This window comes from Scyliorhinus canicula, chromosome 12, assembly GCF_902713615.1.
Source record: "Scyliorhinus canicula chromosome 12, sScyCan1.1, whole genome shotgun sequence".
NCBI lineage: Eukaryota > Metazoa > Chordata > Chondrichthyes > Carcharhiniformes > Scyliorhinidae > Scyliorhinus > Scyliorhinus canicula.
In genome coordinates this window covers 16,702,725-16,730,092 of record NC_052157.1, presented here as the reverse complement: position 1 = coordinate 16,730,092, position 27,368 = coordinate 16,702,725, and the positions used below count along the sequence as shown (strand labels likewise).

At 48.5% G+C, this 27,368-nt stretch overlaps 1 long non-coding RNA gene across 1 annotated transcript in view; it reads left to right on the top strand.

The window, feature by feature from the left end:
- Window positions 1-27,368, top strand: part of LOC119975130 — a 242,587-nt gene that overhangs the window by 121,519 nt on the left and 93,700 nt on the right. Inside the window, exon 2 of the long non-coding RNA XR_005462662.1 lies at window positions 11,209-11,307. This is a non-coding gene — a long non-coding RNA (uncharacterized LOC119975130). The remainder of the gene's footprint in view (window positions 1-11,208; window positions 11,308-27,368) is intronic.

The window sequence follows — 27,368 nt, the reverse complement described above, 5'->3', positions numbered from 1 at the left end:
TTGATGAAACTTCAAAAGATAGTTGAGCCATGAACACTCCCCTGAGGAACTCCTGCAATGATTTTCTTGAGTTGAGATCACTGACTTTCAACAACCACAACCATCTTCCTTTTTTGCCAAGTATGACTCCAACCACTGGTGAGTTTTCCTCCTGATTCCTATTGAATCCAGTTTTGCTAGGGCTCATTAATGCCCTGCTCTGTCAAATGTGGCCTTGATATCAAGGGCAATTTCTCTCACCTCACCTCTGGAGTTCAACTCTTTTGTCCATGTTTGAACCACGGCTGAAATGAGGTCAGGAGCTGAATAGCTTTGATGGAATCCAATCTAAGCATCAGTGAACAGAGTATTGCTAAGCATGTGCTGCTTGATTGCACTGATGATGACTCCTTCCATCAATTTACTGATGATGGAGAGTAAACTGATGGGAGGTATTTGGCTGGGTTGAATTTGTCCTGTTTCTTGTGTACAGGACATACCTGGGCAATTTTCCAAAGTGCCGGATAGACACCAGTGTTGTAGCTGTACTGGAACAGCTTGACTAGGGGTACGGCAAGTTCTGGAGTATAAGTCTTCAATGCTATTGCCAGAATATTTTCAGGGCTTACAGCCTTTTTCATTTCCAGTGCCTCCAGCTGGTTCTTGATATCATTTGGTGTGAATCAAATTGGCTGAAGACTGACATCTGTGATGCTGGGGACCACTAGAGGAGACCAAAATTTATCATCCACTCAGAACTTCTGGCCGAAGAGTGCAGCAAATGCCTCAGCCTTATCGTTAATTATGGGAATATTTGTGGAGCCTTCTCTTCCAGTGAGTTGTTTGATTGTCCACCACCATTCATGACTGGATGTGGCAAGACTGCAGAACTTAGATCCGATCCATTGGCTGTGGGATTGCTTAGCCTTGTCTACCACTTGCTGTTTAGGCTGTTTGGCAAGCGTAGTTTCACCAGGTTGACACCTCATTTTGGGTATGCCTGGTGTGGCTCCTGGCATGTCTTCCCTCACTCTATATTGAACTAGGGTTGATCCCTGGTGATGGTATAGTGGAGATTTGCTGAGCCATTATTTAGGTTGACTACAATTCTAATGCTGCTGGTGATCGATGGCCTCATTGTTGCCCAGATTGTTCAAGATTTATTCTATTTAGCAGGTTGTAGTGGATGCCGGGTGGTCTGTTCAGTTTCATTCTTTTTTGTAGGCTTCTTTGTTTTGGTTGGATACAACCAAGTGGATTGCTAGGCCATTAACAGTCAGCCACATTGCTGTGAGTCTAAATTCACCTGTAGGTCAGACCAGACCAGTTAAGGACGACAAGACATTCGTGAATCAGGTGGTTATTGATGACAATAGTTTCATGCTCATCATTAGACTTTTAATTCCAGATTTCTATGGAATTCAAATCCCATAGGTAGTGAGATTTGAACCGGGGTCCCCAGAGCATTACCCTGGGTCTCTGGATTATGAGTCCAGTGACCTCTCAGATATGTCAGGGCTTGGGGTTACAGATTGTGGTTGAATACAATTCTGCTAGTTATGGCCCACAGTGCCTCATGTATCTCCAGTTTTGAGTTGCTAGATCTGATCTTAGCATGGCGGCAGTGCTCATCATGATCTCTACCACCTAGAAGGACAAGGGCAACAATTACATGTGAAAAACTACTTTCAAATTCCCCTCCAAACTACGCACCATCCTGACTTGGAAATATCTCACCATTCCTTCAGTGTTGCTGGGTATCCTCAATGTGAAGATGCACTTCATCTCCACAAGGTCTGTGCGGTGGTCACTCCTACCAATACTGCCATGGACAGATGCAACTGTAACAGGTAGATTGGTGAGCACGAGAATATTCATCCCTCTATGTTGGCTGCTTCAGCACCTGCTGCAAGCCTAGTCTAGCAGCTATGTCTTTCTGGAGCATAAGACCATAGACCATATGGACCTGGCCAACTCGGTCATTTCTGGTACTAACATTGAACCCCTACAGTGCAAAAGGAAGCCATTCGGCCCATCAGGTGTGCACCTACCCTTTGAAAAGACCACCCTACCTAGGTCCAAGCCCCTACCTTATCCCTGTAACCCCACCCAACCTTTGGACATTGGGGCAAGTTAGCACGGCCAATCCACCTAACCTGCACATCTTTGCACTGTGGGAGGAAACTTGGTGATCCACCCACACTACATTGTGAGCCATGGTTTTTTAAAATAAATTTGATTACCCAATTATTTTTTCCAATTAAGGGGCAATTTAGCATGGCCAATCCACCTACTCTGCACATTTTTGGGTTGTGGGGGCGAAACCCACGCAGACACGGGGAGAATGTGCAAACTCCACACAGACAGTGACCCGGAGCCGGGATCGAACCTGGGACCTCAGTGCCGTGAGGCGGTTGTGCTAACATTGTGAGCCATGTTGAGGACTTTTTACAATTGATATTCAGCATAGAGGGGTATTGAATCATCAGCTGAGCGGGGGAGCACGAGATAGGGGGTGGGGGAGCACAGCGTAGGTAGTGTTACATGTAGGCCAGACCATTTGAGGACAGCATATTTCCTTCTCTGAAGCATATTAGTTATCCAAGTGGATGTTTGCAACAGGCAACAATGGCTTTATGATCAAGACTAGCTTTTAATTCCAGATTTGTTAATTAATTGATTGTTAAATTCTACCAACTGCCTTCGTGTATGGATTAATCATCTGGTGACATTAAGACTGTGGGGCAGCACGTTGGTGCAGTTGTTAGTACTTCTGCCTCACGGCACCGAGGTCCCAGGTTGAATCCCAGCTCTGGGTCACTGTCTGTGTGGAGTTTGCACATTCTCCCCATGTTTGCATGGGTCTCTCTCTCACAACCCTAAGATGTGTAGGTTAGGTGGATTGCCCCTTAATTGGAAAAAATGAATTGGGTACGCTAAATTTATTTTTAAAAAGACTGTGCAACTGCCTCCCCTCTACTTCTATAACATTTCCTCTCAACCTTCTCTTCTCCAAGGAAAACAATCCCAACCTCTCCAATTTATCTGCATAAATTAAGTTCCTCAACCTTGGAACCATTTTCATGAATGACTATCTCTAATGTCTTAACAGTATCTCTGAAGTGTGGTGCCCAGTGTTCCATACAAGTTTAATATAACCTCCTTGCTATGGTCCTCGCTGCCCCAAGCAATAAAATGTGGGTTGCTTTATTAACTGTGCTCTCAACCCGGGCAGCACGTTGGCAAAGTGGGTTGGCCCTGCTGTCTCACTGCGCCGAGGTCCCACGTTCGGTCCTGTCTGTGTGGAGTTTGCACATTCTCCCTGTGTTTGTGTGGGTTTCACCCCCACACCCAAAAAAAGATGTGCAGGCCAGGTAAATTGGCCATGCTAAATTGCCCCTTAATTGGAAAAATGAATGTTTTATTAAATTGAAAAAAAAAACCGTGCTCTCAACCAGTACTGGCACCTTCAACGATATATGTACATCTACATCCCCTCTGCTCCTGTATCCCCCTTTAGAATTGTACACTTTATTTTATGTTGTCTCTCTGTGTTCATCCGACCGAAAATTGTAACTTCACACTTCTCTGTATTAAATTTCATTTGCCAATTGTTCTGCCCATTCCCTCAACCTGCCGGGTTTATCTTTGCACTTGTTTTGGAACAAGGTGCAACAATTGCAATTCTCCATTTGGAACCACTCCTGAGTTTTTGGAAGACTGAAAAATAGAGTTCTTCACTCTTGTATGGATTATGTGTGTTCCATCCCTTGTTACTGCACTATGTTAATCTTTTTCATTACGTGAACCTCCCGGCTACTCCAATTCTACTCAATCATTTTATTTCCAAATCTTGGCAATTGAAAGATGAAATAGAGCCAGTTAAGGCATTGACACAAAGAAACATTCAATCTACCCTAACGTGTAGCTTGAAACCATGAACAAAACAAATATTTACAAAGTGCAAGAGCCAAGCCATGAGCTTGGCAAACACCTTTTGAGGAAATCAGCTTTTTGAAATCTGCTCCTTCATAGATTTGTGTTGTGAAAGACAAACTGACTGAGAGTTCAGAGATAATGGTTGCTTCTCTCTCCTCTTTAAAATGCTCCTTAAAACCTATCTCTTTAACCAAGCTTCTGGTGCTACCACCTCCTCACATGTTAAATTATGTTAGCTAGGGCAGCACGGTGGTGCAGTGGTTAGCATTGCTGCCTCACGGTCCCAGGTTCGATCCTGGCTCTGGGTCGCTGTCCGTGTGGAGTTTGCACATTCTCCCCGTGTTTGCATGGGTTTCGGCCCCACAACCCAATGATGTGCAGTGTAGGTGGATTGGCCACGCTAAATTGACCCTTAATTGGAAAAAAATAATTGGGTACTCTAAATTTAAAAAAAAAAGGTGCTATATGAATGTGACTTCTTGTTGTTTTACAGTCTGGCTAGCAGATTTTCAAGCAATTCACATTAAAGTGGCAACCAGTACACACCGGAATTAGACACTGGGGCACAGCAGAGAGTTGCGATTTTGCAGGCTAACCTGGATAATGCAGAGCTCAAAGTTTCAACTTTGATGTCAGTTTATAGTAAAGACCACATTCCAAATATTTACAGAGAGTTTCTGATTTCTGTTCAAGTGTGTTTCCCGCTCAGAGTCAGTGCTAAAAACACCAAGAATATAATTTCAGCAACAGATTGGCAAGTTGTGTGGTCTTTACTTTTTCCTAGGCTCTTTATGTAATTTACCTGACAGGGAGACAAAGAGTATCAAATGACCCAACGTAGTCTCTGTGTCCACTGAACCAAAAATACACATTTGAGTTGGTCCATTGTTCCTACTGGTGAGGGTTTCAGATGGTTCTGGGCGAGATTGTTTGACTTATTCACACATGAGTTTGTATCTAATGGAAGTACTGAAATACCATGGTTAGGGTGAGTTCTATACTCTTTATTTCCTCTTCGATAACTTCTGTACCATTACCATTTCAGAATAAAGCTACCTTTCCCAGTTTGGCATCCAGCTCAAGGGGCCAATGTACCACTCACTCAGCCATACTTAGCAGACAGGTCCCGATGCCGATGATCTCAATCGAGGGATAATTCAAACTATTTTTGATGTCGGGATTTGAGTTATGGGAGATACGTAGCCAGGTTTCTGACTCCTGATTGCTATTTAGTGACTCCTGCTGGAAAGTTTGTGGATGGTGGATGTTGACTGACGAATGTATTGGGCTTGGCTGTGATTCTCTCTTCAGTAGAATTCACTTTGTTGGCTTCTTCATGATGAATGGCTGTTCGGAAGCTCAACCAGGGAGAAAATGGCATCTATAGATCCATAGCTCAGAAAGGCCCATTTACAAATCCCTTCAGTTTCACCCCTCCCTCTGTCTGTTACCTCCCCAGTTTACAATATCTGGGCCTTTTAACTTCCTGAGCATCCCTGACTTTAATTACTCCACCACACAGAGAGATTCTTTTGTTTCCTATGCCTTAATTCCTGAATTCCCTCCCGAAGCCTCTCTTCGACTCTGACATTCTTTCCTCCTTTAAGATACTCCCTTAAGTCCAACTTTTTTTCACATGTTTTATAAACTCTCCCTGTGGATCATTATCGGATGTGATCCATTTTATGTGCAGTTTTGGTTTCCATATCTAAGAAATAGGAAGATTCACCAGGCTGATTCCTGGGCTGGCAGGATTGACGTCTGAGGAGAGATTGGGTTGGACTGGACCTGCATTCACTGGATTTTAAAAGAATGCGAGAGGGTCTTATTGAAGCCTATACAATCCTGTCAGGACTGGACAGAATGGATGCAGAAATGTTGTTTCCTTTGGTTATTGGGGGGGGGGGGTTGGGCTAGAACAAGGGGTCACAGTGCCAGAATATGGGGTAGGCCATTTAAGAATGAGGTGAAGAGAAACTTCACTGAGAAGGAGGTGACCCTGTGGAATTCTCAACCATAGAAGGTTGTGGAGGCCAAGTCACTGGATATATTTAAGAAGGAAGTAGATAGATTTCTACACTCTAAAGGCATCAAGAGGTATGGGGAGAGTGCGGACTATGGACAGCGCCGGCCCTAGGGTTGCTGGCGCCCCGGGCAAGCTGAACTTCGGCGCCCTTGGGGGGGGGGGGGGCAGGGGGGCAGACCCCCGGGGGGGGGGGGGGGGGCAGGGGGGCGGACCCGCGGGGGGGGGGGCGGGGGGCGGACCCGAGGGGGGGGGCGGACCGGGGGTGGGGGGGACCCGGGGGGGGGGCGGGGGGAGCGGACCGAGCGGGGGGGGCGGACCGGGGGGGGCGCCCTGGGGGAGGGCGGCCACCGCGCATGCGCTGGTTGGCACCGGCCCAACTGCGCATGCGCGGGACCCGAGTCTCTGGCGCCCCCTAGCACATGGCGCCCCGGGCGACTGCCCGAGTTGCCGGTGCCTTGAGCCGGCCCTGACTATGGAGTTGAGATAGAGGATCAGCCTTGATCATATTGAACCAGCAGGCTCAAAGGGCCAAATGACCTACTCCGGCTCCTATTTTCTATGTTCTTATGGCCAGAGTTTTCCAGCCCTTAAGCCAGTGGGATCTGCCAATGTGAACGGAGATTTCAATGGTTTGTCCACGGCAGGAAAAGCTGCGATGGCGGACTGGGTCTGGAAGATTCTAGCCTACGATTCCAAATTTTGTTTGACTATGCTTATGTGAAGCATATTATTGCGCAAAGGTGTTATTGTAAATAGAAGCTGTTGTACTGAAGTTATGTACAGGTGGTACGCAATAGAATTTCAAAGTATTTAAATATATTTTGTGGAAAATCAAAATGGAGGGTTCTTCTGTACAATGAACTGATCATTAAGCGGGACAATATAGGCACTACATATTTTGGTTGTTTGTACGAATGTGCTTCACACTAAGCCCATAAGAAGCTGTTGCTATGCAGAAACCTGTGTGAACAATTGGATGCAGTGACATAAATTTGAATTTCTGAAGACAAAGGTTGCAGAAGAAGCTTCTAGAGCTTCAGAGAAGGAGGGGGAAAGGCAGGCAGAAGCAATTAATGTCAAAGTTTTGAGATCTTGGGAAAAAGAATCAGTTGAAGTTGGAGAATTGAGAGATTGAGAGGAATTAATGGCTGTCAATGCCTTCTCAGAAGAGATGTGGATGAGGTTAGCAGAGTGGGTAGCCACACAGCTCCAGGGACCGGGGTTCAATTCGGGCCTCGGGTGACTGTGTGGAGTTTGCTCTTTCTCCCCGTGTCTGTGTGGGTTTCCATCCACAGTCCAAAGATGTGCAGGTTAGGTGGAAAGGCCATGCTAAATTGCCTCCTAGTGTGCAAAAGGTTGGGTGGGTTTACTGGGTTACAGGGATAGGATGTGGGGTTAAGTGGGGTGCCCTTTCCAAGGGCCAGTGCAGACTCGATGGGCTGAATGGCCTCCTTCTGCACTGTAAATTCTATGATTCTAAGTGACGGTGGACTGCGAGAAGCAGCAAGATTCCATTAAAGAGGTGGCCAAGAGCGCACATGGATAAAGGGAAGGCGGAACAGACTATTCTATTCTAGCTATAAAGAAGTGCTTGACCAGTTAATTATGACCATGTTGTAGCCTCTGTCTCCTAGCAATGGAGAGGTCATCCAGTGGCAATCAGCCATAAAAATGTTGCCCCAGTGATTGAAAAGCAATTAGCCAGTAATAAACGCAATGGTTATTTATGGAGCATTAAACACGGACAGTGACCCAGGGCTGGGATTTGAACCCGGGTCCTCAGTGCCGGAGGCAGCAATGCTAACCACTGTGCCACATGGAGCATTAAACAAGTACGCTTCCTGGCTTATTTCACTTCGTGGAAACAAAATTGAAATTGAAGTGGGAAAAGGAGCTTTGGGACTCGACCCATGGGAATCAGGCTTGAAAACTGGTTGAATCAGTGAGTCTTCAATTTTTTGCTCAGTTTGCTGAACCCTCGCTGCACAGCTGATCAAGTACATCTCGCACAAAGATGGGGTCAGCTTGGTTATGATTTATAACCCAATGATGCATCAGTCAGAAGAATTTTGGAGCCAGGGCTAGTGGGTAGACAGGTCAGCTGGAACTCATTTAGATTTATGTTTCGATTAAGTTTAAAAAAAATCAGGTTTGTCCATTGGTGTCACATTGGAAGGCACACTAGCACAGTGGTTAGCACTGTTGCTTCACAGCACCAGGATCCCAGGATCGATTCCCGGCTTGGGTCGATGTCGGTGCGGAGTCTGCACGTTCTCCCCATGTCTGTGTGGGTTTCCTCCGGAGAATCTGCTGGAGGGGGCGGCGTGAATCCTGCCCTGCTGCTCCAATGCCGGCTGACGAATTCTCCCACGCCGGTTTTTTGGTGGGGGCAGGGATCACATCGCGACGGTCGGGGGGCGTTGGCAGTGCCCCCCGGCGATCCTCCGGGCCCCGATGGCTAGTCCTGTCGGCGTGAAATACACAAGGTCCATACCAGCGGGGCCTGGCTCTGAGGGCGGCCTGCGGAGTCCTTGGGGGTGGGGAGGGGGGGCACGGGGGGATCCGGACACAGGTGGGGGGCCCCACGGTGGCCTGGCCCGCAATCGGGGCCCCCCAATCTGTGGGCGGGCCTCTGCCGTGGGGGCACTCTTTCCCTCTGTGCCGGCCTCTGTAAAGCTCCGCCATGGCCGGTGCGGAGAAGAAACCCCCTGCGCATGCGCAGGGATCACGCCAGCAGTTCTGCCCATGCGCCACAACATGCTGTCGCTCCCACGCATGCGGAGGTCCTTCGCCGCCGGTTGGCACAGCGCCAACCACTCCAGCGCCGGCCTAACCCCTGGAAGTGAGGAGGATTCCGCAACCTCCGGGCGGCCCGACGCCGGAGTGGTTCATGCCAATCTTTGGCGGTGGTACGGCCCACCCGCCGGTTGAGGGAGAATCCCGGCCGTGCTGTTAAGTGAATTGGGCATTCTGAATTCTCCCCCTGTGTACCTGAACAGGCGCCGGAGTGTGGCGACTGGGTGATTTTCACAGTAACTTCATTGCAATGTTAATGTGCACCTACTTGTGACAATAATTAAGATTATTAAGTTTATATGGTGGTTAAAGGGGAGGAGTAGCACTGCTGGGCATTTTTATTTTGCAAGTCTCAGTTCTTGGAATGGAATTTTCCCCCCTACCATTTCCTTCCACGTTGAGTTTAATTACACCCGTCCAGGTCAAGAACATCACATGTTTGAATAGAAGTTCCCTTTGCTCGGTCTCACCAAGCATTCCCTAGACAGGTCTAGTGGGAGGTAAATGTACAAAAGCAATTGGTATTGTGCCTTCCGTGCAGTGAAACAGGCGGGGAACGGGCAAGGCTATGGAGAGTTTGGAACATAAAGATGGGAAATAAAACGTTGCTTCTTTACAGGCCTATCGAGTTCCCCAAGTTTAAATGCAGTGCATCAGAAATATGTCCAGCATGTGGCACAGTGGTTAGCATTGCTGCCTCCGGCGCTGAGGACCCGGGTTCAAATCCCAGCCCTGGGTCACTGTCCGTGTGGAGTTTGCATATTCTCCCCGTGTCTGCGTGGGTTTCACCCCCACAACCCAAGGATGTGCAGGTTAGGTGGATTGGTCACGCTAAATTGCCCTTAATTGGAAAAAAAAAGTAATCGGGTACTCTAAATTTATAAAAATAAATAAATAAAAAGAAATGTGTCTGAATTTAGAACTCAGAGTGCAACTCGCAGTGTAAATAGTGACAATAGCAGTCTGCAATTATGTCTTTTATGCTGCAGCCCACACCACACTAGGTATTCACACGACACTGACCAGACCAATCTCATGTAGAATTCAAACATATAAATGACTTCTATCAGACCACTTTATTGGACCTGAACCAAGGTCCCAAAGGCAAGAGTGTCGTCCAACGCATTGCCTCATCCAATCTCTGCAGTTCAAATTAATTTCAGGAGGGTGACATCAGCCTACCCCGTGGTGCACAGCTGTGCTCTGGAACTCTGCAGAGAATACTGGCTCATAAACACGATTTTTCTTCATCAGTAGAGATCAATTGGAGAGTTACAGGGTGTAAACTGGGCTCTGTAGGGTCCTCAGGATTCATAGCACAAAGAAAAATCATCCTCTGTGCTGCTGGGGACAATGCAACACAGTTAGGTCCCACTGCAACACCGGTGGTCTATCTGAGCACGTAAAATGAATCACGTTTCTGAATAAACTATTAGTCTTTTAGGATCAGTAGGCAACTTAACCTGTCTTGCTGCTGTTGGATCATGGGAATTCGTTTAGAAGAAGTATCGAGTGGCACGGGCAGCACGGTGGGGCAATGGATAGCACTGCTGCCTCACGGCGCCGAGGTCCCAGGTTCGATCCCGGCTCTGGGTCACTGTGTGGAGTTTGCACATTCTCCCCGTGTTTGCGTGGGTTTCGCCCCCACAACCCAAAGATTGCTCCTTAATTGGAAAAATGAATTGGGTACTCTAAATTTATTTTAAAAACGGTGGCATAACCATATCAGTCACTCAGTTGTTTGTCATTATATAGGACTTTATGATAATGATGGTCATTTAACTTAGCCATTTATTCAGCCATTCACACTCTACATGTCTTTTTGATCATTTTCCTGTCTCTTTGTTGATGTGTATCTCTCTCTTTCTGTCTGTGTGTCTCTCTTGCTGTCTTTGCCTATTTTGTGCCTATTTCGATCTGTCTTGTTTTACCTGTTCCTGTGACCCAGCGCCATTTCCCTATGCATGCCACTATGTGTATCTCTCTTTCCATGCCTGTGCTTTTTTCTTTTTGTGTTTCCCTCTGTCTCTTTTATTTCCTCTTGCCTACACGTGCCATTATCTATATTAATGGGCGGCAAGGTAGGACTGTTGCTACATAGTGCCATCGTCCCAGGTTCGATCCCCAGCTTGGGTCACGATCTGTGCGGACTCTGCACTTTCTCCCCATGTCTGCGTGAGTTTCCTCCGGGTGCTCCGGTTTCCACCCACAAGTCCCGAATTGTTAGGTGAATTGGACATTCTGAAGTCTCCCTCAGTGTACCCAGAGTGTGGCTACAAGGGGATTTTCGCAGTAACTTCTTTGCAGTGTTAATGTAAGCCTACGTGTGACAATAATAAAGATTATTATTAATTATTAGGGGTTATACATTATACCCTAATCAAACAACATTTTTAATCTGGTCACAAATATGAGTGTCAAAGTAATTCAATGTTGGAAGTTCATGCTTTCTTGAATTTTCCTTCCAGATGGATTTACGCTAAGCAATGAGGTTGCAACTACGACTAGAATCACTGTGGTGAAATAGGTCAAGATTGTGCACCTTCACCTGTGGAACACGAGGCAGGGTAAGTTGATATACTTATTCTTTCTTTGCTGATGCTGATGTGGCTGCTATTCTGAGTTTCAGTTTGCTGTATTTATTTAATGGGAACCAATATAAAAACATGAGAAATAGGAGCGGGGATACACCATACGCCCATCCAGCCTGTTCCGACATTCAATATGTTCATCATTGATCTTCTACCTGAACTTTGCTTTCCCCACTATTCCCCATAATCCTCGAGAGACTTCTATCTCAGACTTAAATGTATTCAATGATGTAGCATCCCCAGTTCTCTCGGGTGGACAATTCCAAAGACTCACAACCATTCGAATCAAGGAATTTTTCTTTTCTCAGTCTTTTATGATCAACCCATTATCCAAAGACTGTGCCCAATGTTGTAGATTCTCCAGCCAGGGGTATAGTGTCTAGTTTATCAAGACCCTTCAGAACCTTATGGGTTTCAATGAGATCATCTCCTCTTCTTCTAGGCTAAATTTACTCAGCCTCTCATCATCGGACAACTCTCTCTTTTCAGGAACCAATTTAGTGAACTCTAGCTGGGCCACCTCCAGTGCAAATGTATCCCTCCTTAAATATCGAGACCAAATCTGCACACAACACGTCAGTGTAATCTCACCAAACCCCTGTACAACTAGAGCAGGACTTCCTAATACGTCTACTCTAATACCCTTGCAATAAAGGCCAATGTGCTATGTGTTTTTCTAATTACTTGCTGTACCTGCCTGCTAACGTTTGGTGTTCCTTGTACACCCTGTGGAAATTTTTCAGCTTGTAATTACTCTCCCCCAGAACTGCTTTTTTACCAACTCAGTATTGTGTCTCCCAGCTCTTTAACTTGTTCTATGCTCTCATCAACTCTATTTTTCGCTTCTTAAATTGCAGTAAGTTTTTCTGTGTAACAAATGATTGAAAATCAAAACATCTCAGAATGTTACCTCCGAATATATATATATATATATATATATATATAAAAACTTAAACATGGAACCTGAATATCACCTCTGCGTCCGAGACCAATCATTCCCTTGCCTCTAATCCCACTTCATCTGAAAATTACACCTTGGAGGCGATTTTAACCTCTGGGTGGTGTTTGCACATTGTCCCCGTGTCTGCATGGGTTTCACCCCCACACCCAAAGATGTGCAGGTTAGGTGGATTGGCCACGCTCAATTGGCCCTTAATTGAAAAAAGAAATTGGGTACTCTAAATTTACAAACAAAAACCTAACAGGCGCAGCAGGAAACTGTTCTGAAAGAAAGATCAGGCTGGGTGCAACATCGGATGGCCAATTCACCCCCATCGGTTTCTACTGGGTGGGTGGAGTTAAGTTAACTCCTTTGTTTTGACTGCCCAGATTCAATGCGTTGGGATATTGACTGGTTAGATACAGTGAAATGAAAGTTCACCATCGTCCCTTTTTGAGAAAGAGAGCTGACTGGTGATGATTTAACCTAAGGGTCACCACACCTCAGGGGCAAGGTTGAGAAGGCGGGGTCTTCATGGATAACCTCAGCCAATACAGGAATTGAACCTGTGCTGTTGACATCACTGCACGTCGCAAACCAACCATCCAGTCAACGGAGCTAACTGACCCCCTAGTACTATATCCTAGCTACATTGCTTCTGTTTATTATATAGTCATACACTGCTACTGTTTGTCAAACCTGTGTGTAGTATTACAAAGCACATTGCTGTCACCCTGTATGTGTATGTATTTAGACACATATATGTAATATACAATGTGCTACTGAGTATGACATTTCCAGAGACTGAGCATTCGAGACTGAAGGGGGACAAATATAAAAATAATTGCAATAAGTTCACAACAGAGCAGGAGAAACTATTTTATAGATAAGGTTGTAGCAGTGTCCTCATTAAAAGGTTAGACCATGTCAACATTTAATGTTTGAAATAAGTAGACAGGGGAACAAAGCAGACTCAGATGGATTGTTTCTGTGGAGGATAAACACCAACATGGACTGGAATAATCTATCCGTCTGATGTAATTTCTAAACAGTCCCATGTATTTTGAAATATGTCTATGGTACAATTTCTGTCACCTTTAAAAACAAATATTTAAAGAAAGAGAAACAGTCATGCTGAGCTGATGTTAGAGTAAGATCTACACCAGCAACAGAAAATACCGCAGGGATGTGCCTTTCTGCAACAGTTAAACCCTGCAATCGTAAAGATAGTTTACACATAGTTCCCCCTTGGAACAATGCATTGTGTGCAACAACCACAGTAGGGGGAACTGCTTGAAGGCATTTTACAGTACAAGATACTCTAAATGAGCATCTAAAGAGCATAGTCATCATAGGGAGCAATCAGCATGGGTTTAAAGCTTACACTTAAAAAACCTGTGGAAGTAACCAAGTGAGTGGATGAGGTTAATTCAATGTGCGTAGTTTGCTTGGATTGTGAGAAGGCTTTTCACAATGTCCCTCATGTGGGAGGTTAGCAAGGAAGATTAAAGCTCATGGAATAGATGACAAATTGGCTAGGTGGATTGAGACCTGCCTTTGTAATAGAGGCAGAAGTTGGTAATTAATGGAAAAACAATCTCTCACTGGGGGGAAAAAAGTAAACCGCTGAGTTCCACTAGGATTTGTTCTGGAAAATCTTGGTTTATCCATCCAGAAAGACCCCAATCCATCTCATTTAAAAAAAAAAAATTTAGAGTACCCAATTATTTTATCCAATTAAGGGGCAATTTAGTATGGCCAATCCACCTATCCTGCACATCTTTTGGGTTGTGGGGGTGAAACCCACGCAGACACAGGGAGAATGTGCAAACTCCTCACGGATAGTGACCCAGGGCCGGGATTCGAACCCGGGTCCTGAGCGACGTAGGCAGCAATGCTAACCACTGTGCCACCGTGCTGCCCTAAATCCATCTAATTTTACCATCTTTTAAAAAATATATATTTTATTTCAAACATATTCAAAAGTACAAAAACATAAATAATAATAATCTTTATCATTGTCACAAGTAGGCTTACTGCAATGCAGTTATCAGAGAACATTCTCCACATCTCATGGTTTACAGTTGAACAAACATGAACAGTCCCCACCATGTCTCAAAGCCCTCCGCTGATTTCCTCAATTCAAACTTAATCTTTTCCAGCCGGAGGATGTATTACAGGTCCCCCAGCAATGCCGCCACCCCCGGGAGCATTATCGACCGCCATTCCAGCAAAATCCTTCGCCGGGCAACTCTAGAGGCGAAGGCCACAACGTCGACTGTCCTTCCCTCCATCAGCTCCGGCATTTCCGATACCCCAAAAATCACCACCACAGGGTCTCTACCCCTACAATCTTTGCTAGCATCCTGGATATCCCGTCCCAGTATCTCTCCAACTTCTCACGGCCCCAGAACATATGCACGTGGTTTGCTGGTCCTCGACCACACTTCTTGCACTCGTCTGCCACCCCCTGGAAGAACCCACACATCCTCGCCCAAGTCATGTGCACCCTGTGTACCACCTTAAACTCAATTAAACTCATCCTCACACGTAAGGAGGTTGAATTCACCCTGTGCATTGCCTCACTCTGCACTCTCCATCCGATCTCTCCCCCAAACTTCTCCTCCCATTTCTCCTTAATCCTCACCACCTGCGTTCTCCCCTGTTCCCCCAGCCACCCATATATATCCCCAATCCAACCATCCCCTTCCACATCTGGGAGCAGCAACCATTCCAATAACTGGTCCAATAACCGCTCCAATAAGGTATATTTCGGCAGCTTGGGAAACCCTTTCTATCCTTTCTGTGCAAAGTCCCTCACTTTCACATTCCTGAATTTGCTTCCCTTCAGAAGCTCTACCCTACCCCACAACTCTTCCAGACTTGCAAACCTCTCCTCCAGGAATAGGTCCCTCACCCTCACCAGCCCCACCTCTCTCCACCTCCTATACATGCCATCCGTCTCCCCTGGCATAAACCCATGATTCTCACACAGCGGTGTTGGCACCAACATCCCCTCAGTCCTAAAGTGTCTCCTCAGCTGGTTCCACACCCTAATCATGGACTGTACATCTGGGCTCTCGGTGTACCTTCTCGGTTGAAGCACGAGCGCTGCTTTCACTATGGCCCTCAGGACTCCTCCTGCATCCTAACCACTCTAATCCCTCTACTTCCCACCACCGCCTCCCCTTCTCCACACTAGCCGCACAATAACAGAACAGATTTGGTAACACCTATCCCTCTTTCTGCCTCTGCTTCTGTAGCAGGGCCCTCTTCACCCTAGGTACCTTTCCCGCCCATTTAAACTCCAAAATCGCTGATTCCAGTTTCCAGAAAAAGGCCTTCGGAATGAAGATCGGGAGGGTCTGCAATACAAATAGGAACCTTGGCATTTGTGCATCATCGCCTCTTTCACCGGAAATACCTCACTTTTCCCCACATTCAGTTTGTAGACGAGCAAGGCCCCGAGCAAGGCAACCTCTAATAAGACCATAATCCTCTCCATACTCTCCAGCAGGTCTGATACAAACAGCAGCAAGTCATCTGCATACAGCGACACCCGGTGTTCCCTACTCCCCCTTGTAGTCCACTGCCATTCTGCTGACCCCCTAAGGGACATCGCCAAGGGCTATATCGCCAGCGCAAACAACAGCAGCGACAGCAGACACCCTGGCCTTTTTCACCTGTACAGCCCGAAGCTCCGTGAACTCATCCCGTTTGTCCGTACACTTGCCACCGAGGCCACGTATAGCAGATGCACCCACGCCACAAATTTCGGCCCAAACCAAACTTGCCCAGAACCTCGAACAGGTACTGCCACTCCACCTGGTCGAAAGCCTTCTCCGCATCTATAGAGATCGCTATCTCCGGTACCCAACCCCTTCGACGGGGTCAAGATCACATTTCGTTTCTGCCTGATGTTACTGGAAAGTTGCCTGCCCGTAACAAAACCCGTTTGGTCCTCTGCAACCATCCTCCCTGCCGCTAACTTCACCAACACTTTCACATCTGTATCCAACAGTGACATGGGCCTATATGATCCACACTCTAGCGGGTAATTCCCCTTCTTCGGAATTAACGTTACCGTCGCCTGTGTCAGTGTCTCCGGCAGCTCCCCCTTCTCCACTGCCTCGCTAAACGTCGGCAATAAATGGGTGCGAACTCCTTGTGGAACCCCGCTGGGGGCAGCAAGGTGGCGCAGTGGTTAGCCCTGCTGCCTCACGGCACTGAGGATCCAGGTTCGATCCTGGCCCCGATTCACTGTTCGTGTGGAGTTTGCACATTCTCCCCATGTCTGCATAGGTCACACCCCCACAACCCACAAAGATAAGGCAGGTGAATTGGTGACACTAAGTTGCCCCTTTATTTGAGAAAAAGAATTGGATACTCTAAAATTTTAAAAAAGAACTCCGCCGGGTAACTGTCCAGCCCCTTAGCCTTCCCCGACTTCATCCCTCTTATACTTTCCATCACCTCTCTCAACCTTAAGGGCTCCTCTAGTGCCTGTCTCCTCCCCTCATCCAACCATGGGAATTCCAGCCCACCAAAAAGTGTCCCATGTCCCCTTCCTCAGAACCGGATCAATCCTCTACAACTTCTCATAATATTCCCTGAATACCTCATTTGCCTTGTCCGGTTCCGACACTACCTCCCCCTTCCTTGTCCACACTCTCAGGCCTGCCTCTAGCTGATGGGCTAGCATGCTGTTCTCACTCTCCCAATATTCGTACTTCAACCCCCTCGTCCTCCGTAGCTACCCAACAACCTTGCCCATTGTCAGCCTGTCAAACTGCCTTTGTCTACTTTCTCATTGCCAATCCCTCCTTGATGGGGCCCTTCAATATTCCCTGTCCACCTCCACTATCTCATCCAATAACTGTCCATACTCCTCCCTCTTTCTCCTGTCCCTGTGTGCCTTGAACAAGATTCTCTCCTCCCGGACCATCGCCTTCAATGCCTCCCAGAATGTGGCCACCGATACCTCCCCGTTCTGGTTCAACTCCACATAGTCCTTCATAACCGACCGCACTGTATCACAGAACACTTTGTCCACTGACAGTCACGAATCTAACCTCCACCCCAGCCAGTGCTCCTGCCTCAAGCTAAGTCTAACCTCCGGCCAATGTGGTGCATGGTCAGAATTAACGATTCCCACATATTCTGCCCCCACCACCCCGAACCAACGCCTCTTGGCTCACCGCAAATGAATTAATTCTGGAGTATACCTTGTACATGTGTGAGGAGTACTCCCTCTTCCCTGGGTTCCGAAACCTCCACGGGTCCACCATTCCCATTCTTTCCATAAATCCTCCCAGTTCCTTCGTCATCTTCGACCTCCCCATTGACATGGGGCTCGACCAGTCCACCCTCGGCTCCAGTGCCCAATTAAAATCCCCTCCCATCATCAATTGGTGCGTGCCCAAGTCTGGAATCACTTCCAGCAACCCCTTCACAAACCTCACATCATCCCAATTTGTTGCAGAAACATTCACGAGCACCACCGACGCCCCCTCCAACATCCTGCTCATTAACACATATCTCCCGCCTGCATCCCACACATCCTTGGCCCCTACAAACCCCATATTTTTGCTCAACAGGGTGGCCACTCTCCGCGACATTGTATCGAACCCCAAGTGAAAGACCTGAGCCACCCACCCTTTCTCAACCTAACCTTATCCTTCAACCGGAGCTGCATGTCCTGCAGAAAGCAGGGTTGCACAGTGGTTAGCACTGTTACTTACAGCTCCAAGTTCCAGATTCGATTACCGGCTTGGGTCACTGCCTGTGTGGAGTCTGCAAGTTCTCCCCATGTCTGCGTGATTTCTTCTGGGTGCTCTGGTTTCCTCCCACAAATCCTGAAAAGATGTGCTTGTTCGGTGAATTGGACCCCTCCCTCCCCCTCCCCGCCCTCTGGGTCAACCACTGCAGCCACCTCCCCCACCTCACTTCCATTCACCAGCATTACCTGCCTGCGAGGCAGCTCCTGCCCGAAGGCTCTTCCTATCTACCCCTCCCCATCCTCCCCCACCCTTCCCTCCTTGGTCTGTACAAATGGCTCCCTGTGGATATCACCCTTCCTCACCCAAACAAAGGCACATTTCACCAGCTCCGCTCCAATGTCCAGATAGATTCGCAGAACTCCGTTCCCCTCCCATTCACAGCTCTGCTTCTCCCTGGCTTGCTGCAGAATCTTCTCCTTCTCCACAAATGTGTGGAGCCTCAAAATCACCGCCTTAGGGACCTGTGCGCTCTTTCCACCTCTGGGGCCTTGTCCAGCACCCTCTTTGCCACCAGCCCCGCCAGTATCCTCAAGACGTATCTTGCAGCACATGTGCCTTCCACACCCACGGACAAGCCAATGACACGGACGTTCTGCCTTCTAGATCTGTTCTCCTGCTCCTCTACCTTTGCCCTTAATGACTTACAAAGGTCCCTCAGGAGCCCCCCCTCTGCCCCCAGTGCCACCACCCGATCACTGGTTGGACATCACCTTCTCCATCTCCAGATCTGCGATACCTGTGCCTCCAGACAATTCTCGACTCTCTCCATCGAGCCTTTCAACGGTGCTACCCATCCTTTGATGGCCTTTGCTCCATCCTCCTGCATCTCCGTTCTTTGCTGGCAGGAGACCTCTCTTCTTTTTTATAAACATTTTATTGAGGTATTTGTGGTTTTACAACAGTAAAATAAACAATGTACATGAATGTATAAACATAGTGCAAAAGCCGTCCTCCTCCCTTGCTGGTCCCACCTTTATTAACCCCCTACTCTAAGCTAAACTAACCACCCCCCCCCCCCCCCCCCCCCGCCGTTCTGCTGACAATTAATTTTCTGCAAAGAAGTCGACGAACGGTTGCCACCTCCGGATGAATCCTAACAGTGACCCTCTCAAGGCAAACTTGATTTTCTCCAAACAGAGAAAGCTAGCCATGTCCGATAACCAGGTCTCTGACTTTGGGGGCTTTGAGTCCCTCCAAGCTAATAGTATCATCCGGGCTACCAGGGAAGCAAAGGCCAGAACGTCTGCCTCTTTCTCCTCCTGGATTCACGGCTCTTCCGACACCCCGAAAATCGCCACCTCTGGACACGTTGCCACCCTTGTTTTTAACACCGTGGACATGACATCCGCAAACCCCTGCCAAAATCCCCTAAGCTTCGGACATGTCCAGAACATGTGGACATGGTTCGCTGGCCCTCCCGCACACTTTGCACACCTGTCTTCCACCCCGAAGAATCTGCTCATCTGGGCCACTGTCATGTGAGCCCGGTGAACAACCTTAAATTGTATCAGGCTGAGCCTGGCACATGTTATGAACGCATTGATTCTACTTAATGGGTCCACCCATAGACAATCCTCTATCTCTCCTCCCAACTCCTCCTCCCACTTGCGCTTCAGATCCTCAGTCTGTGTCTCCTCTGACCCCATGAGTTCCTTGTAAATGTCAGAGACACTCACTTCTCCCACCCACCCTCTGGAAACTACCCTGTCCTGTATCCCCATTGGTGGTAGGAGCGGGAAGGTTGAAGCCTGCCTACATATGAAGTCCCGGACCTGCAGTTACCTGAATTTGTTTCCCCTCGCCAATCCAAACTTCTCCTCCAGCGCCCTCAAACTCTGAAAGGTCCCCTCTATAAACATATCCCCCATCCTCTCAATCCCTGCTCTCTGCCATCTCCGGAACCCCCCGTCCATCCTTCCCGGGGCAAACCGGTGATCATTACAGATTGGAGACCAAACCGATGCTCCCTCTGCTCCCACATGCCTCCTCCATTGCCCCCAGACTCTCGGGGCCGCCACCACCAAGGGGCTGGTGGAGTACCGTGCTGGCGGGAATGGCAGAGGCGCTGTTATCCATGCCCCCAAACTGGTGCCCTTGCATGAAGCCGCCTGCATATACTCCCATGCCGACCCTTCCCCCACCACCCACTTCCTGATGATGGCTATATTCGCCACCCAGTAATAGTTACTAAAGTTTGGAAGCGCCAGCCCGCCCTCTTCTCAGCTCCGCTCAAACATTACATTCCTTACCCTCGGGGTCTTGCCAGCCCAAACAAAGCCAGTGATCACTTTGTTGACCCGTTTTGAAAAGGACCGCGGAATAAAGATATGGAGACACTGAAATACAAACAGGAATCTCGGGAGGACTGCCACCTTCACCGTCTGCACCCTCCCAGCGAGTAATAACGGGAGAGCGTCCCACCTCTGAAAATCGTCCTTCACTTGATATACAAGTTGGGCCAGATTTAATTTGTGCAGCCGATCCCATTCTCGCGCCACTTGGATGCCTAGATACTTAAAGCTCCTCCTTACTAATCTAAATGGCAGCTCCTCCAATCGCCTCTCCTATCCCCTCGCCTGGATCGCGAACATCTCACTTTTCCCCATATTTAGCTTATACCCCGAAAACCGGCCAATTTCCCCAGAATCCTCATGATTTCTTCCATCCCCTCTATTGGGTCCGATACATACAGAAGCAGTGTGTCTGCTTAAAGCGAGACTCTGTGCTCCACCCCCCCCCCCCCCCCCCCCCCCCCCCCCCCAACCCCCAGACCAGCCCCTTCCAGACCCTTGAAGCTCTCAGTGCAATTGCCAGTGGCTCTATGACTAACGCAAACAACAGTGGGGCGAAGGGGCACCTCTGTCTCATCCCCCGTTGCAGCCTAAAATAGTCCAATGTCTGTACATATGCTACAGAAGCCTGATAAAGCAACCTGACCCAATCAATAAAGAACAGTCCCAGCACCTCCCACAGATATTCCCATTCCACTTGATCAAAGGCCTTATCTGCGTCCATTGCGACCACTACCTCCACCTCCCTACATTCCGGGGGCATCATGATCATGTTTGAAAGCCTTCTTATATTGGTCACCAACAATCCTTGATCCTTGAGGACAAAATTATGGCCAGCAGTTTGACATCCACATTCAACAGGGATATCGGCCTGTAGAACCCACACAGCTCTGGGTTCTTGCCCGCTTCAAGATCAGCGAAATCTTGGCCTGTGACATCGTCGGGGGCAGCACCCCTCTCTCCCTTGCCTCATTGAATGTCCTCATCAATGGTTCCAATATCCCAGAGAACATTTTATAGAACTCCACTGGGTACCTGTCTGGCCCCGGGGCTTTACCCGTCTGCATGGTCTTCAGACCTACCGCTATCTCTTCCATCCCGATCGAGGACCCCAGCCTTTCTACCAGCTCCGGGTCCTCCTTCGGGAAGTCCAGCCCCCTAGGAAATGCCTCATCCCCTCGCCCCGTTTGGTGTTCCGACCCATAAAGCCTACTGTAAACTCCTTAAACGCCTTATTCATCTCTACTGAGTCTCCCACCAGGTTCCCATCTCCATCCTTTACTTTCCCTGTCTCACTGGCTGCCTCCCTCTTTCTAAGCTGCTGTGCAAGCATTCTACTGGCCTTCTCCCCATGCTAATAGATCGCCCCCCTCACCTTTCTCAGCTGCTCTACTGTCTTCTCTGTGGTTAACAAGCCGAACTCCGCCTGTAGACTCCGCCATTCCGTTAAAAGCCCTGCCTCTGGGGTCTCCGCATACCTCGATCTGTCGTATCTCCTTTACCAGTCAGTCCGTCTCTTCTCTGTCTATCTTCTCCCTGTGGGCCCGTATCAAGATCCGTTTCCCTCTAACCACCGCCATCAATGCTTCCCAGACCACTGCTGCCGAAATTTCCCCTCTGTTGTTGACCTCCAGGTAGTTCTGAATACATTTCCTCAGCTGCCCGCACACCTCTTCGTCAGCCAAAAGTCCCACATCTAACCTCCAGTGCAGGCGCTGGTTACTATCTTTACTAACCTGTAGGTCAACCCAGTGCGGAGCATGGTCTGAGATTGTGATCACCGAGTACCCCGTGTCCACCACCCCTGCCAGTAAAGCCCTGCTCAGAATAAAGAAATCGATCCGGGAGTACACTTAATGCACTTGTGAGTAGAAGGAGAACTCCTTCACTCTCGGCTGCCCAAACCTCCATGGGTCCACCCTCCCATCTGCTCCATGAACCCTTTTAGTTCCTTTGCCATTGCTGGCACCCTGCCAGTTTTTGAGCTTGACCGGTCTAAACCAGGGTCAATAACTGTGTTGAAGTACCCTCCCATGACCAACTTATGCGAGTCCAGATCCGGTATCTTCCCCAGCATCCTCTTTATGAACTCCACATCGTCCCAATTTAGCGCATACACAATTACTAATACCACCTGCACCCCCTCCAGTTTCCCACTGACCATCATGTACCAACCTCCCACATCCGAAGCTATTCTTCCCATCTCAAACACCACCCGCTTGTTGATCAGGATCGCGACCCCTCTAGTCTTCGAATCTAGTCCGGAGTGAAAGACCTGACCAACCCAACCTTTCGTCCATCTAATCTGGTCAGCTACTTTAAGGTGCATCTCCTGCAGAATTACCACGTCCGCCTTCAGTCCTCTCAGATGCGCGTACACGCATGCCCTCTTGACCGGCGCATTTAGCCCTCGTACATTCCAGGTGATCAGCCTAGTTGGGGGGCTCCTTCCCCCCCCCCCCCCCCCCTTCGCTGATCAGCTATCCCCTTTCTTGGGCCAGTCTCCAGCCCGTGCTCCGCGCCTCCACCGGCCCGATGCCAGGCAGCCTCCGTCACTGACCTCCTCTCTGTCCCTCAGCAAAAGTCCCTCCCTAATCAGCAGAACATTTCCCCCGCCCCCTCATCTCCCTAGGAACAACACAATATAAATCGACCCCTTTGATAAACCTAACATCTGCTCACCCCCCACTTCACTTCCCGAGTGCTAGCCCGCCCAGCTAGCTTGGTGGCCCCCACCCCTGGTGCCAGAAAACCTCCCACCTATTGTTCCCTCCCCACACTTGCCCCCGCTCATACATACATATTCCAATGACAAACAATCCCAATACAATTGCCCGACAGAAAAAAAAGGGAACAAAACGCTAACAAAGAAAAGATCAAGCAAGAGATCCAACATCTAAACAAACACACCTCCATCCCCCAACAGTGCAAATGTAAACTTTAACTCACTCAGCTCTGCAGCTGGCCCCAAATCAATACAGAAGGCATTACAAATAGCTTCCACAAAACGAAAAACGAGAAACTTTTTAAAACATGAACGTTGCAGCAAAGTTCAAAAGTTCTCAATCCACCACCAGTCCTTTCCTTTTCATGAAGTCCAGCGCTTCCTCAGGCGACTCAAAATAAAGTGTTGCTTCTCGTACGTGACCCAGGGACGGGCCAGATACAGCAGCCCGAACTTCATGTTTTTCTAAAAAAGGGTCAACCTGATCTGGTTGAAGCCCACTCTTCTCCTGGCCTCCTCCGCACTCCGATCCTGATATATTGCAGGATACTGTTGCCACATTTACAGCTCCTTGTTTGCTTGGCCCACTGTAAAATGTATTCCTTATCCAAGTACCTGTGGAATCTCACCACCATTGCCCTCGGGGGGGGGGGGGGGGGGGGGGGGGGGGGTCTCCCATTCGCAGCTTCCATGTGAGTGCTCTGTAAGCCCTGTCCACCTCCAAGGGTCGGGAGAATGCCCCATCCCCCAGCAGCTTCTCAAACATGTCCGCTATGTATGCCCCAGTGTCCGCTCCTTCAGACCCCTCTCGGAGCCCAACCATGTTCAAGTTCTGCTGGTGGGACCTACTCTCTAGGTCCTCCATCTTCTCCAGGAGCTTTTTCTGCTGGTCTCTCAGCATCCCCACCTCCAACTCAACTGCAGTTTGATGTTCCTCCTGGTCAGCCAGCGCCTTCTCTACTTTCTGGATCGCTCGATCTTGGGCGTCCAATCTAAGCTCCGGCCGCTCAATTGACTCTTTAATCGGGTCCAAGCAGTGCCATTTCTGCTTAGCGAAACCCTCCTGGATAACTTGCATTAGCTGCTCCATTAACCACTGGGTCTGGTCCTCCGCCATGCTTCCACCCGCCGCAGCTTCAGCCCAAGCCTTTTCCGTTCATCTGTTTCCGCCTTTGCGAGCACATCTAGTCCTCCTCTCCATGCACCAATGTGGGAATTCAGTACACAATTGCCTCTGTCATCAATTTTTCAATTCAAGTCCGGTAACAAATCGGGGGAAAAGGTCCAAAAGTCTGACCCGAGCGGGAGCCACCAAATGTGCAACTTACTCCTTCATAGCCACCACCGGACGTCCCTCGGCGGAACACCTCTCTGATGAACGCCATCAACTGCTCCATCTCGGGTTTTCCAGCATGCGACAACCCTTCCCCCTCCGCCACCTTTCCAATTGTTACTGCATCAAAGGTCTCTTCCAGTCCCTTGACCAGGTCTTTAACCTTCTTCTGCCGGGTCTGATAACCAGCAGCAATGCCACTCCCGGGAGGGAGGGGGGGGGGGGGGGGGGGGGCGGAGGCGGAGATACTCCTCCACACCTTCAGCTATACTTTCCTGTCAAAGTTCCCCCATTTTTGGGTAAAAAAGCTCAAATCGACGCCTTCGCACTGGAGCTGCCCTGTGTGCGACCACTCACTCCATGGCCACCACTGGAAGTCCTCATTGCAACATCTAATCGGCTCTTAAATTATTCTAAGGTTTTCACTATCATTATTCTAACCAATGCACAGTTTGCTTTCAGGGTGATACGGCCAATCTCACAGGGATACAACAGGTTCCTCAGCTTAAAGGGGCAAGAATAGTACAATTGTATGGAGGTTTTTAAAAAAAAATAATTTATGAAGCTCCCGAAAATAACAAATAATCTGAAGATTAAAGAGATACCACAGCACTGTCTGATTTTTCTTTGCCCTGTTGACAGTCCAAACTTTGTTACAAGAAAAAAGGAGATCATTTGGTCTGTCACATTTGTGTTGACTTCTTGCTAGATCAGTCCAAGCTAATCTCACTGGCTGGAATCACACTCCACTTCCCTTTATCTTCCCCCACATTAAAGTGAATCTACTCTTGAAATGAATGAAAATCGCTTATTGTCACAAGTAGGCTTCAAATGAAGTTACTGTGAAAAGCCCCTAGTCGCCACATTCCAGTGCCCATTCGGGGAGGCTGGTACTCTTCCATTAAACGATGTGGTAGTGACAAAAAGGGTGGGTATAGTCTATTGGATAGCCAAGTGAGATAGATGCTGTAGGGTAGTGTTTTTCAAACTTTTTTTTCCGGAGACCCATTTTTACCAACCGGCCGACCTTCGCGATCCACGCCGGCTGACCTTTGCGACCCATGCCGGACGACCTTTACAGCCCACGCCGGCTGACCTTTGCGATCCATGCCGGCCGACCATCACGGCCCACGCCGGCTGACCTTTGCGGCCCACGCCGGCCGACCTGCGCGACCCACCATTTTCTCTTACCTTGTCTGTTCCTGAAAAAAAGGAGGAAATGTTTTTGGGCCCCTTTTGCCCCAATGGTCCCTTTGGTCGTTTCGGCCCCCCCGAACTTGAAAAAAAAGGCTGCAACCATATTTTAAAAATGCGGCTGCACTGCGCATGCGTGCCCGATCATCGGTGCGCATGAGCATAGTTTTGCGCATGCGCACCGATGATTGGGCACACAAGCGCAGTGCGGCTGAATTTTTTTTATCTGTTCCTGGCCATTTTGAAAACCGCTCGCAGCCGGCATTATTAAAAACTGGCTGCTGTAGGTGTTTCGCGCGGATTTGCGCGACACCCGCCGTGACCCAGCCGCGGGTCGCGCCCCTGAGTTTGACAATGCCTGCTGGAGGGCGAGCCGACCTACTGCCTTCCCAATGTCGCCCAATTCCTTCTGTTCTCCTGTACTTACTTTATCAAATTGTTGAAGCAGTGGTAGTGTGTATTCTCCGAAGACGTGGAGAATGAGATGATGGCTGACACACCTTATTTACAACATTGGTAAAAAGGAAGTAGGAAGTCACTTAACAAAATGGCTGACCCTAATTATCAGTTTCAATTCATCGAATATGAGAAAAAGTAAGACAAGAACAAGCATCTCTGAACACTTTGTAACATTTAAGATTACTTAGTGTTTCAGCTGTTCCTTCAATAATCCTAATAAATATCTACTGCGGCAGATAGTCTGAATCCACTGAACCGTGCTGGTGCTCTCTAGTGTATGGTTTAAGCGCAATTATATGGGCGCTTGTTAGTTTATTAGAGATTGGGTTTCCAACCAACACAAGGCCTTAACAGGGAAGGGGAATCTAAAGAAGTACTTTTCATTCACATTCATCCCCTTTGTTATAAAACATATGTCAGGAGGGGCAGCACAGTGGTGCAGTGGGTTAGCACTGTGACCTCACGGCACTGAGGTCCGAGGTTCGATGCTTGCTCTGGGTCACAGTCCGTGTGGAGTTTGCACATTCTCCCCGTGTTTCTAGAACATAGAACAGTACAGCACAGAACAGGCCCTTCGGCCCTCGATGTTGTGCCGAACAATGATCACCCTACTCAACCCCACGTATCCACCCGTAACCCAACAACCCCCCCCCCCCAACCTTGCTTTTTAAGGACACTACGGGCAATTTAGCATGGCCAATCCACCTAACCTGCACATCTTTGGACTGTGGGAGGAAACCGGAGCACCCGGAGGAAACCCACGCACACACGGGGAGGACGTGCAGACTCCGCACAGACAGTGACCCAGCCGGGAACCGAACCTGGGACCCTGGAGCTGTGAAGCATTTATGCTAACCACCATGCTACCGTGTTTACCTGGGTTTCGTCCCCACAACCCAAAAATGTGCAAGCTAGGTGGATTGGCCATGCTAAATTGCCCCTTAATTGGAAAACAAATGAATTGGGTACTCTAAAATTTAAAAAAATATATGTCAGGAGAAATTTATCCCTGAGTGTGGGAGGTCCAGAATTGCTTCCTCCCCCCCAAATCCCATCAAGCTTCTCCTGGGACTTTGGTGACTGGGATCTTCCTTGTGCCTTTCTGAAGGAAAGAGAAGAAACGTGTTATGTTATGAGAAGGAACAATTACACCAGCATTCAGGATAGGGAGAGTAAAAATCATCCTATTAGCTGTCCACTGCCCCCTTCTGGAAACGGTACCTGTGTGCAGGCAACTGATGACAGAGCTGTATGCAATGCACCCGATCAGCAAATCTTGCCACAGCCAATGCTAATGGAGCTCCATTTAGTGTCA